Here is a 13,417-nt window from a genome sequence, read left to right on the forward strand (position 1 = left end):
TTTGACATAGCATGTCCTTTTGAATGAGTACCAAAGGACCCTTCATGGACTTCACTCATCAATAAGTCTGCTTCGTGTCTATCCACGCATCTAAGCAAAACCATATTGAAATTTCTCTTATAAAGCACATCGCCGTTTAGGTAGAACTTACCAACTAATCTTCTCAAAGTCTTCTTCTCTTTAAAAGATGGCCTAGACGGGTAAATATGACTTTGGAGAAAACATTTGATATCATAATACCACGTCTTTTCATCTTTGACTTCTTCAATGGCAAATATATGTGCTGGCCTATCAAGATGCATCACAGTCGAATTGGGAACTTCTTTCCAAAATTTCACTACAATCATTGAAGCCAACGTTGCAAGAGCATCTGCCATCCGATTTTCATCTCGAGGGATATGATGAAACTCAACCATTATAAATAAAGTTAAAATTCTCCTCGCATAATCTCTATATGGTATCAAACCTGGTTGATTCGTCTCCCATTCACCTTTGATCTAATTCACAACCAAAACTGAATCTCCATAGACATCAAGATATTTAATTTTGAGATCAATGGCCTCTTCAAGTCCCATAATGCAAGCTTCATACTCATCCATACCATACGAATTATGTGTGCCTTGAGGAGTAATAATCACTGCCCCAATGCCATTACCATACGAATTAACAGCTCCATCAAATACCATGCCCCAACGGGAACCATGCTTTAGCCCTTCTTCAAGCAATGGTTCATCACAATCTTTCATCTTCAAATACAAAATCTCTTCGTTAGAAAATCATACTACACTGAGGGATAATCTTTAATAGGTTGGTGAGCCAAATGATCAACCAAGACATTTCCTTTAATAGCTTTTTGAGACCAGTATTCAATATCATACTCAGATAACAACATTTGCCAATGGGGGATCCTCCTTGTTCAAGCAGTGGTCATAGCTCTCTGGTATGTTGCACCAACATTCTTTAAACCGAAGGGCACCACTCAATAACATAATGTTTCCCAAGGTGTAAAGAATATGGTCTTCTTAATATCATCATGTGCCATCTTTATCTGATTATAACCGGAAAATACATCTATAAACGAAAAGACTTTGAATTTATTTGTATTGTCCACCAACATATCAATGTGTGGCAGAGGAAAATAATCTTTTGGATTAACTTTGTTCAAATATCTATAGTCAACCATTGCGGATATTCAGAGGTAACAAGGAAACCAACATCAATCTATTTTTGCACTTCCTCTTTGATCTTTATTACCATATTAGGATGAGTTCTTCTCAACTTCTGTTTGACCGACAGGCATTCTGGCATCAACGACAATCTATGCTACACAATCTCAGAATCCAAACTAGGCATGTCTTGATATGTCCAAGCAAACACATCAGAATATTCTCGAGGAAGATCAACCAACTCCTTCTTAGCTTCGGGACATAGTTGAGAGCCAATCTTGACTTCCTTCACATTATCGTCGGAACCCAAGTTAACTTTCAATTTTCTATTCAAACGGCTGAATAGGTTTTTCCTCGTGTTCAAGCAAACGGGATAACTCATCAAATACTTCATCATCATTTTCGTCCTCAGCTTCAAACATAGGGAAATCAAAGTTTAAAGAGGGGGTAGGATCATTATATTCACTGGGTTTGAGAACCAACCTGCATAATGATTTGATATTTTAATTTTAGAGAAATGTAGTGCAAACAAATATTATGCAGATGGAAAATTATTATTATTATTATCTTTTTTTGTGATTACCATTTTCAGAAAAAAGAAAAAATAAAAAGCAATCATCATAGATGTGGATGAATAAAATTGTATTTTATTGATGATAATAAGAAAATGCCCAACAATGTTTCACTTCTCCCTTAGGCATAGGAGAAGGATTTTTCTTAAAAATAATAAAGCAACAAATTACTTCGAGTGGTGCATAACAATAGGAACATCAACAACAACCCAATTGTTGCAAGTTTGGCTGTGTGTTAAAATGTTGGTGCATGCCTCATCTTCATCACCATTGTCTTCAATAATGGCAGCTGAGTGTTGATCATCCTTGTGAATGAACCCTCCACTGTGGAAAACTTCTTGCATAGCCTTAACATTGGCGTTGAATGGCCCTTACTGAAATCCCAAACCTGCTCTATTCTTATTCTCAACGACTTCCACGAGTTGACCCCATCTGTCAGCGCAACCAGTCTTAATAAACTCCTTTGCACCATCAAGGAAGGCATGGGTTCCCTTGACTTCTTCAATTCATCAGCAATGGGCAAAGCTTGAAACGGTGTTCCAACTTCCTTCTCAACATCAACATAAGTAAAGGATGAAAAATGGCTTACCAACAATACCTTCTCTCCACCCACAACGACGAGCATGCCGTTCTTCACAAATTTCAGCCTTTGGTGCAGAGTAGACGTCATAACGCCAACTTCATGGATCCAAGGCCTTCCCATTAAACAACTATAGGCCGAATGAATATCCATTACATGAAAAGTAATTCGGAACTCACTCGGACCTATCTTAATTGGAAGGTCCACTTCTTTAATGACGGTTTTCCGAGAACCATCAAACACTTTAACAATCACGTCGTTGTACCTCATCGGGGCGCCTTGATAGGAAAGTCTTGCTAGGGTTGACTTTGGCAACACATTCAATGATGACCCAGTATCAACCAACACATTTTACAAAGTGTCTACCTTACAGTTCATGGAAATGTGAAACGCCAAATTGTGATTCCTACCTTCTTCGGGAAGTTCTTCATCACAAAAGCTCAGATTGTTACAGAAAGTAATATTGGCAACAATGTGGTCAAATTGATCCACAATCACATCATGCTCTTTGTAGCAGGGTATTCGTTACCTTTAGATTTATTGACTAAATCAAAAGTAAACCATACAAGTCGAGTCGCCACCGCGCTTCTATTTATCCAACGGAAAGGTTAGAAAGCGAACAAAAATCGAGAAGTTTTATCGAATAAAAAACTAATAAAAATGTCAGAGATGGGGGTAAGGGGGTTGGTTATGCAAATTGGAAGGTTTTAAGCACCCAAAACATCCTAGGTACTCCTAGGGAACCCTTTTCACAATTGTTGTAAGGTAGGTTGGTATTTGTGAAAATTTATTTGTGCAAACATGATTGGGGAGATGAGAGAAGAATATATAAGTTATTTACAATTTTGTGTTTGAATGGATAAACCCACTGCCTACTTACCATCTTAAAAACAGATTAGGATAAAAATCTCGTAGTTCGGGGTAAAACACTCAAAACAAGTTGGTGAATTGATTGGTCCAAAAGCCTTAAGGTCTTTTGTTATTCAAGGGAGAAAACTCAACCTAAAACCAAAAATCCACCATGTGAGGATAGCTTCAACATGCTAGTGAGGGGTTAACCCTATAATAAGCATGGAAGACTCATTGTCCATCACTAAGGATATAGGTGAGTATTATATCTACCTCAAGGATAACTCAAACCTAATAGCTAAAGGTTATGAAAAGTTTTGATAAAAGAGTGGCCATTGAAACCATAAAAACATTTGAGTGAGTTATATTTACCGATGAAGAGTATTTACAAAAATATGGTCAATGTTGACTTAAAGATTCAATTTAAAATAAGTGTTATGAAAAGAAGGTTTGAAAATCAAAAGCATAATGCTTAGGTTTCGAATGTTTGAAAGAAAATGTTAATGTTTGCACAATTTTTTTTGGCTTGGGTTAGAGTGTAGGGAAGAAGAAGAATGGCTAAGTCCTAAACATACAAGAGATGAAGGAGAAGAAATAAGACCACAAATGGAGTTCCTCTCTTGAGATCATATTGATGATCCAAGTAGCTCTCATCCTTTGGAATAAGCAAGCAAATAAGTGTATACTCAAGCAATCAATCAAGCAAAGCACTTAGGAGTCTTCCAATGGCTCTTGTATCTCTCACTTTAGATGCACATGACAATGGTTCTTCACTTTGGCTCAAATAGGAATCCCTAGCACAAGAACACACACATCAAAAAGTTCTATAATGTCAAACAAGGAGTGGACAAGAGTGAGTTTAGAGATTTGGTCCTTCCAATTCATCTTCAACATTAAGGCCTTCTCACTCCATTTTTGCATAGGGAATGTCCTAGAATCTAAGTCCTTTTTGTCCATTTTGCATTTGGTTCACAACAATCAAAACAAAACACAAGCACAATAGTATATACACAATAATGTGCTGAAGTGAGCAAAAGGCAAATTGCATTAACATAAACATGAGCTCAAGTGAGCAAAGGGCAAAAGCAAATGAAATAATGTACAAGAATATTAAATTGCATAAAAGTAAATTGCAAGAATTAAATGACTTGAATTAAAAGTTAATGGTCAAAAGTTAGTGTTAGTGTGCCATAAGACAATTTAGCGCTATGTTAAGCAATCGTAAGTGGATAATGTAGTAGTCACACCTATCTGAGGTCGGTCAATAAAATATAGGCAACAAACATAAGTTAGAGATCTTGATTAGTGAATCAAGCTCCTACAACTTGCCATGCCAAAAGAAGATGAGAAATGATCTTGTATTGATTTAGGTTCTTTGCTTGATTAGGAAGCAACCTATCCTTAATGCAAGGCCATTCACTTGATCTATGATCAAGATGAATTAGATTTGAATCAAGGAAGGTTAAACCTCCCATACATCAAGGCTAACCACCAATCTTAAACTCATTAATCAAAAAAGAAAAAGAAGAAGAAGAAGATGATGAATAAGAAAGTGCATTAATGGAAATCAAATGAAGTAATCAACATACATTGACCAAAGATAGATGGAATCAATGTCAAACATTAGTAAACAGAAGCAAGATGAAGTTTAGAAGTCAAGAAACAAATAAAATATTTTTGGTATTTTTCAAAATTAAAATAATACTTGAATTAAAATAAACAATTAAAGGTCAAACTTCAAATCCATTTCAAATCAACTTTGAAAAGTACAAATGGATCATCCTAAGTTCAACAAGGTCAAACAAAGTTTGACAAAAAATTTCAGCATTTTTAGAAACCAAAAACTATTTTTAATCAATTAAAAATGCATAAAAATAACCTAATTGAATTAAAATCTCAAATAAATCTCAAATCAATTAATAAATTGATGAGAATATTTTTCATAGATCCATCATCATTCAAAGAGGTTGGGAAAATATTTTTGTAGTTTTTTGGATATTGAAAACTATTTAAAATGAATTAAAAACTAACCAGAAAAGAGAAAATTCATAAAAATATCAAATGATAAAATAAAAAAATAAAAAATATCATTTTTAGAAACTAGAACTTAAAAGGGAAATAATGCAATTGGTCTCACATTTTTTGGACCAGTAATGAGTGAGATATGATTTTTTGAAATGAAATGGAATAAAAGAAATAAAATGGAAATAAAAATCAGAAAACAAAAATAAGAAAAAGCGTGAGGGGTTGGATCTAGAGCTCATTAATTGAGTTGGCACATCACACGGATCATATGCGGGCATCCACCATACACTCAAGTCAAAGCGAAACACATAGCATTAAAAAAAGTCATAAAAGGGAGTGGTCCAGATTAGATCTGGAAACAAGATCCAACGACCACGACTTAATCTGGCAACCCGACGGTGGTGTACACCACCGTCTTCTCCGGCGAGACCTTCAACGCCGGTGAGAGTTGCAGAGATAAAAGCTTCACCATATGAGGCGATCTATACAGCAATGGAAAGCTGGGGTGAGGTACATCACCCCTGTACCAACTATTTTAACTCTAGACTTCCATGGAGAGAGAAATCAGAGGTTGAAATTTATGGTGTTCAACTGAAACTTGATGGAATTTCAAAATTCAAAGCACAAAACAATTGCCTCTGATGAGAGGACTTCAGCCAACCCAATAAATGCAAGAAAACAACAACAATCAAGGAGTTTCGAAGAAAATAAGTTTGGATATCCACCTCCGAAATGTGGATCTTGAGAGCACAATTCTCCTTTGCTAATGCTTGCAGTGTAGTCAAGGGATGAAGATGAAGCAAGGTTGAGGAACTATGAGTCTGAAAATCAATAAATGAAATTGAAAGTCAGATCTGAAAATTTTGAGGGAAATAGAGAGTTCCTTTAAGTGAGGCTAGGGAGAGATTCTTGCAGCATAACAGGTGCCTTCAGGTTCTTTAATTGTGAAGCTATACACTCCTATATATAGCAATTGGCAAGGTAGGAGCAAGAACAAAGCATGTGCATGGATGGAAAGGGCCTCCATTCATGGGCCTGTACAAGGGCATGGAGGGCCCAATTCCAATTGGAAATCAATGCTTAACATCAGCAAATATGTTTTGGACGTGCAAATGATGTGTATTGAGCTCATGCAATGTGTTTGAATCAAGTTTCTAAAAATGTACCAATACTTTATCCTCTTCAAAAATGCTATTTCCAAACATAAAACATAGCCTTATGGGTAATGGTTGGAAAGCTCTTGACATGAGGATTAATTGTTATGTTGAACAAAACTTAATTTGGAATTGGAAAATTTGTGAAAATTGATCATAAAGTGCAAGGTGCAAAACGTGTGTATGTGAAAATTTCCAAAAATGGTTAACTTCAAGCCCTTCTGTTTCACTGAATTAAGATCCAAATGGAAAAACCTTAAACATAAAAGTTGTATATCTTTTCAAGACAATCAATTTGGACTCAAATTGTGCATCATTTGGATTTTGGATGAGAAAGTTATGGGCACTTGAAGTTGGACTTGTTCACATTTCAATGCCTTTGGTCCAAAGTGACCTATAAGGTTTTGCTTTATCACATGTATTTCTTTTAGGATTATGAAACTTTGTCCAACACAAAAATTGAATTAGACATCTTACAATTTCCAATTCATTTGATCCCACCTCAAAATCATGAAAAATAAATGAGTTATGCTCTTGGGAAGTTGACCCAAAATTAGGGTTTTAGTCAAAATGACCTATAATGTTTTGAAATTGATGATGACCTTCCAAGCTTCAAATCAATTTTTAATGAACATGAAAGTTGTTAATATGGTTCTTAAGAACAATTTTCCTCTTGGGGTCATCTCCATTTGACAAACACATTAAAACTTAGGTCTCAGTGTACTCCAAAATAGTAAGATGAATTGACTGATCAACTTCTCATATCCAAACTCCAAATCTTGATGAATTGATGATTGAGGACACTCAAATAAGCTCAAATATGCATGAAATGATGAGTTAAAGAACTTACCTTGGTTGTATTTTATCATGGGTTGAGGTTGCTTCATGGGCAAGGCATGGTTGATGCACAGATGAATTAGGGTTTTCTTGGGAAACAAGCCTTAAGCCCTTTGGTTTGCTTTGGTCAAAATGATGAATTGAGATACTTGGGAGGCATATATGATGAATGAGAGCCTTCTAAACCATTGTCATGCTTGCTTTCACCTTCACCTGGCCATATTAATGAGCATAGGGCCTCCTAGGAGCCTTAGATCTTATGACTGCTCAAGCTACAAAACAAAAGATGTTAGTGACATCTTTTTGTGCTTTTGGTTAGTAAACAAAAGAAGAAAAGTAATAATATACAATTCAAGCATGCTTGGTGATCTCAAACCAACTCACAAAAGTTCCCACCCAAAGGTTAAGGAGCCAAGATGCAATGATCCTTGAGGCAAGATGCAAAATGCAATGTTATGATGCCATGAGGGATCTTAGGGTCATAATTAGGGTCTTATAGATGCCCCTATTTAAGGTCATTCTAGCTGGAGAAGTGAAGGTTAAATCTTCGTCTCACGAGGTAGAATGGGCTTAAATAATAACAAAGAGACAAATTTTGGTCCCTAAGAGACCATGTGATGCGAATGTATGTATGCAAAAGGTAATACTTTGTGGGGATATATATCCACAAAGAATAAAAGAAATCAGGAGAAACTGCGAATCCATAGGAGTAATATACTTATAAATGGGACAGAAACTCTAGGGACCTTACTGGGGAATAAAAGGGAATAAAATGCGTGAGCAGGTCACAACTTAAAACTTGCTGAGAGACACGAAGGAATTCCATGAAAATAAATCAATGGAAAGACTCGAGCTGACGCAAAGATGCATGTATTGGGGAATATGACAATACAGCGAAACTATCCATAAAGGATACTTCGGATGAAAATCCAGACTCAGGCTGAGAAAATCCACCAAGGGACTCTGATGGGGAATGTCCAAAGAGGACTCAGCTGAGGAAACAACAACTAAGGTATTACCGGTTACTGGGTAATAAGCTCAAAGAGGCATGTGATCCAAACACCGGTATGAAGGTGAGAGAACAACACGCTCGGGGAGAATGAATATCTAAGACCGGTATAAGGGTGAGAGATATCAAACATCCATAATATCTGAGGATGACCTAGAAGGTATAATTCAACTCAGGAAATCTGACTCCACAGGGGACAAAAAGTCATAATAGGGAGCAGAAAGGAAGGAACACCAGGGATATCGGTTACTGGGCATATAATAGGTGACCAACCAGGCGTGAGTTGGGGAATATTTCAAAAACACTCATCATCCGAAAGGAGGGCTGAAAAAGCAAACTCGATTACAGGATGGACATTCGATTCCATAAGGAAATACGAATCTTACTCGACTGGGGAAGAAAAAGACTTCGACTGAAGAGCGCGTGAGATATATTATCTATTACCGTCAGAACGTAGATAACATACTCGCATGGAAAATTATCCATAACCGATTACTGGGTTAATAACGGATAGATCAACCGAAAAGAAAGGACATCGGGATACCGACTACAGCGTATAAAGTGATGACCAATCAAGGGGAGAAACAATCATTACCAAACAAAAGGGTAAATGAAAGATGACTCGTTGGGGATAAATCGCTTAATGAGAGAAATTATCCAAGAGATATATCACCGGTGACTGGGTGGTATACTAAAAAATGAAGGAATATCAATACCTAATATTGGATAAAGATAATCAACAAAGAGGGGATTAAATCTACCAGTCACTGGGTAGAAAACCGCAGAAGAGTAACCATCATCGGTTAGGATGAAAAAAATCAAGGGTTAACTCTGCAAGGGGATAAAATGGGGTTTACAGCTACCGGTTACTAGGTAGTAAACCACAAAGATATGACTTACGACTACCGGTTACTGGGTAGAAGGCCACAGAAACTCCGCCGGGGAAAAGATGGACAATTACCGGTTACTGAGCAATCATTCATCTAAACTACGGGGAAGTGCAAGGAAAATAACAAGAGTAGTCAATCTAGGAACAAGCTAGAGAGACACAATGAAATAAGACTCAACCCTATGAGGATATAACTCAGAGGAGAAATTCCATCCCAGTACATATTTTGGGAGGAAATAGAAATAATAATCATCCACGAGGTCATAACTCAATGGGGAATATGGAAGAAAGGGTAGACACTTTCTGCCTATGGGGCTAACTCTATATGGAGAGATCAGACACAAACATCTGCTTGGGGAAATATATATCACCAAATAGCAAGAGATAACAAACAAAGATATATGGAAAAGCAATGCAACATGAATATTTGAATGTTATAACTATGCATGTATATGCATGGTTTATGTATGATTAATGCTGACAAACAGACATATCTAACACAAACAGGTCCCAGAATCAATTGACAGATATCCGGTACTACATCTCAAAAGAGAAAGCCAAGCCCACTGGAGAACATCCAATCTGATGGGAGAAACATATACGAGGAAACAAAGATCTCTCAAGGGAAAGGAGAACCAATCACTCCATTGGGAAGGAATCAACAGATCTTCCTCAGAAGTTCCAACGCCACTCTAAAATTAGGCAAAGTCTTGGCTGGGGAACTGAACATGGATACGATCCATCGTAGAAAGCCATTATATTAGGGAAATTATCCAAGGGAAAGATGAAACTCTGTGGGGAACAACCACCAATCAAAAAGTTCCAACACCAACACATTTCCTTGCACTGCTGGATAAATCATATCTGCCGAGGAGAAGAGAACACTACTCCGATGGGGATAGAAAATAAACATTTTCAACACCCGCTCTACTCAGGAGGAAAAATAACAAACCGACTCTGATCAGACAACTCCACTGGGGAAACACTGCTGACGTCCGTACTGAAGAGTAAAAGTCTGATTAACCCTATTGAGGATTATCGAGGAGCAAATCTGCTGGAGGTCAAAGTAGACAAGTCCATAGGGGAAAAGCTACAAACCAAACTTGATGAGAATTCCTCTCATGCTGGGAATTTCCTGCTCACTCTGGCGGGGAGATTTCTAACTTGAAATGAGGGAATACCAACTTCTTCGAAAAGGTAGCATGTCAATTTATCAATTTATAAGGGATTTTAGGTCAATCCACACAAGGGATGACAACCATAGAATTGATAACACAATGCTACATCCAGCCTCAACTGGGGAGCAAGAAAACTGAGACCAAATTCCAAACTCTCTGGGGATTTGGTGGGGCTTAATTTTCTTCTGCGCTCGCGGAGGAGATAACCTGAAAGATAATTAAGAGGATACAAATATGCTGGGAATATGAACAAATGTCTTACCCTTTTGGAGATCATACTATCCTTGGGAGAGCACTGAAGGCGTCCCAACTATCCTTTTTTCATTGTGAATGTTCACTTTGTTCAAAAAAAAATTATGAAAATTTTATTTATTTAAAACAATGATATTTATCAATTAAAACATGCAAAATATTTGTTGAATAGAAACAAATAAGAGTGCAAATAATTTGATAAAAGCTCAAATTTATTTGATGGAATGGTAGTCTGCAAATGGCAAGACTCCATGGATCTTTACAAATTTGAAATTTGTGATATATATTGGAAAAGGGATACATTGAACATAATGACCATTTCTCCACCAACTCTGAATCCGATGTATTTGAAGCTTCAGTTGACGATGACTGAGCGAAATTCTTTGACAGAAGACAGTTGTACAACAAAGTTTTGTCAGGATGCAGTTACTTGCCAAATCCCTAATTTTTGCCTAGATTTCCTCAGGGTGGGGTACTCAATCTAGTGGGATATATGTATTCATTTTTTAGGTCTCTAACTTTTGCCTGGATCGCCTTTTCGGGTTTTCAATCCGCCGAGACGCTCATTTTTGCCTAAGTCGCCCTTTCGGGTTTTCAACTTAGCGAGCTATTCTATTTTTCTTTCTAGGCGAAGTATTTCTTGACTGCATCTGAATTCACAGGACGAGTGAAATCCTCCCTATCCATATTTGTAAGGATTAAAGCACCGCCTGAAAAGGCTCTCTTAACAACATATGGACCCTCATAGTTTGGAGTCCACTTGCCTCTGGAATCGGGCGCGAAAGACAAAACTTTCTTGAGCACAAGGTCACCTTCTCGGAACACACGAGGCTTGACCTTATTATCAAATGCTTTCTTCATCCTTTGGTGATATAACTGACCATGGCACATGGCAGTCAATCTCTTCTCTTCTATCAGATTCAGTTGGTCATAACGACTCTTGACCCATTCAACATCAGTCAACTTGGCTTCCATCAAGACTCTCATTGATGGGATCTCCACCTCTACTGGGAGCACAACCTCCATACCATATACAAGAGAGAAAGGGGTTGCCCCTGTTGAAGTGCGAACAGATGTGCGATACCCATGCAAAGGAAATGGCAGAATCTCATGCCAATCTTTGTATGTAACAACCATCTTCTGGACAATCTTCTTGATATTCTTATTAGCAGCTTCAACATCCCCATTCATCTTGGGTCTATAAGGAGAGGAATTATGATGTGCAATCTTGAACTCGCTACATAGCTCTTTCATCATCTTGTTGTTCAAGTTAGATCCATTATCAGTAATGATCTTGTCTGGCACACCATAACGTCATATGAGTTGATTTTTGATAAACTTCACAACCACCTGCCTGGTCACGTTTGCATACGATGCCGCTTCAACCCACTTGGTGAAGTAATCAATAGCTAAGAGAATAAACCTGTGACCGTTGGATGCTTTCGGCTCTATCATGCCAATCATGTCATTCCCCACATCGAGAAAGGCCATGGTGATGAAATCACATTCAAAAGTGTCGGGGGAATATGAATCTTATCCGCATAAATCTTACACTTGTGGCATTTCTTCACTTATTTGCAGCAGTCAAACTCCATTGTCAGCCAATAGTAGCCTGCTCTCAACATCTTCCTAGCCATGGCATGTCCATTGGAATGAGTACCAAACGAACCCTCATGAACCTCAGCCATTATCAGGTCTGCTTCGTATCTATCCATTCATCTGAGCAGAACCATGTCAAAGTTCCTCTTGTAATGCACATCGCCATTGAGGTAGAAACTGCCAGATAGTCTCCTCAAAGTCTTCCTATCTTTCACAAATGCCCCGGGCGGGTAAATCTGACTCTGAAGAAAACACTTGATGTCATAATACCATGGCTTATCGTCCTTCACTTCTTCTACTGCAAATACATGAGTTGGTCTATCCAAGCGCATCACAGTGATATTGGGAACCTAATTCCAGAGTCTCACCACGATCATCGAAGCAAGTGTAGCAAGTGCATCTGCCATCCGATTCTCATCTCGAGGAATATGATGGAAGTCAGCCTCAATAAAGAACATTGAAATCCTCCTTGCATAGTCTCTATATGGGATGAGGCCAGGCTGATTCATCTCCCATTCACCTTTAATCTGATTAACAACAAGGGCCGAATCGCCATAAACATCAAGATGCTTGATCCTAAGATCAATACATTCTTCCAATCTTATAATATAGGCCTGATATTCCGCCATATTATTCGTGCATTTGAAAGTTAGCCTTGTTGTAAAAGGAAAATGTGTTCCCTGAGGAGTAATAATCACTGCCCCAATACCGATTCCGTATTGATTTACAGCGCCATCAAACACCATGCTCCATCGGGAACCAGGCTTTGGTCCTTCATCGAGCGTAGGCTCATCGCAATCTTTCATTTTCAAATACAGAATCTCCTCATCTAGGAAGTCATACTGAACTGACTGATAATCCTCAATTGGTTGATGTGCCAAGTGGTCAGCCAAGATACTACCTTTGATCGATTTCTGAGCTCGATACTCAATGTCATACTCAGATAACAACATCTGCCAACGGGAAATCCTCCCAGTTAAAGCAAGCTTCTCAAAGATATACTTGATTGGATCCATTTTGGATATCAACAAAGTCGTATGATTCAACATATACTGACGTAAGCGCTTAGCAGCCCAAGCCAAAGCACAACATGTCTTCTCAAGCATCGAGTATCGAGACTCACAATCAGTGAACTTCTTACTCAGGTAGTAGATAGCATATTCTTTCTTCCATGATTCATCTTGCTGACCAAGGACACAACCCATTGAGTCTTCAAGAACTGTCAAGTACATAATCAAAGGTCTCCCTTCCACATGCGGAGACAGAATCAAAGGCTCGGACAGATACTCTTTAATATTGTCAAAGGC

This window comes from Lathyrus oleraceus, chromosome 5 (assembly GCF_024323335.1).
Source record: "Lathyrus oleraceus cultivar Zhongwan6 chromosome 5, CAAS_Psat_ZW6_1.0, whole genome shotgun sequence".
Taxonomy (NCBI): domain Eukaryota; kingdom Viridiplantae; phylum Streptophyta; class Magnoliopsida; order Fabales; family Fabaceae; genus Lathyrus; species Lathyrus oleraceus.